Raw genomic sequence first — 411 nt, 5'->3', positions numbered from 1 at the left:
TCTTTTATCAAAATATTTTTCAAGAAGGCAAAAATCTGCCCTGTAAAATAATGACGATAGAAAACACTGCAACTGCAAAACAACAAGAATTCCTCCGAGTAATCCAACACATCTCAATTTATTTCCCCCCTTTTTATTGTCTGCAAGATCGTCAAAAAAGTATCTTTTTCCTATGCATTGCCAGGCGACGCCATGACGGTCGCGATACACTCACTCGGGTACGTGGTGTGTTCAATAAAAGCCAGCAGTTCACATCCTCACCCTCATTTCCTTTTTTTTGTAATCGTTTTTTAAAATTTTCTTGTTCATCCATTTTGTCCTTTTCATAATGCAGAAATATCAAAATCCCCCACCCCCCTCCCCCAACCCAACAAGCACCCACACTTCTGCTCACTTACACACACACACACA

This window comes from Aplysia californica, unplaced genomic scaffold (assembly GCF_000002075.1).
Source record: "Aplysia californica isolate F4 #8 unplaced genomic scaffold, AplCal3.0 scaffold00503, whole genome shotgun sequence".
Taxonomy (NCBI): domain Eukaryota; kingdom Metazoa; phylum Mollusca; class Gastropoda; order Aplysiida; family Aplysiidae; genus Aplysia; species Aplysia californica.
This window is presented reverse-complemented; position numbering follows the sequence as displayed.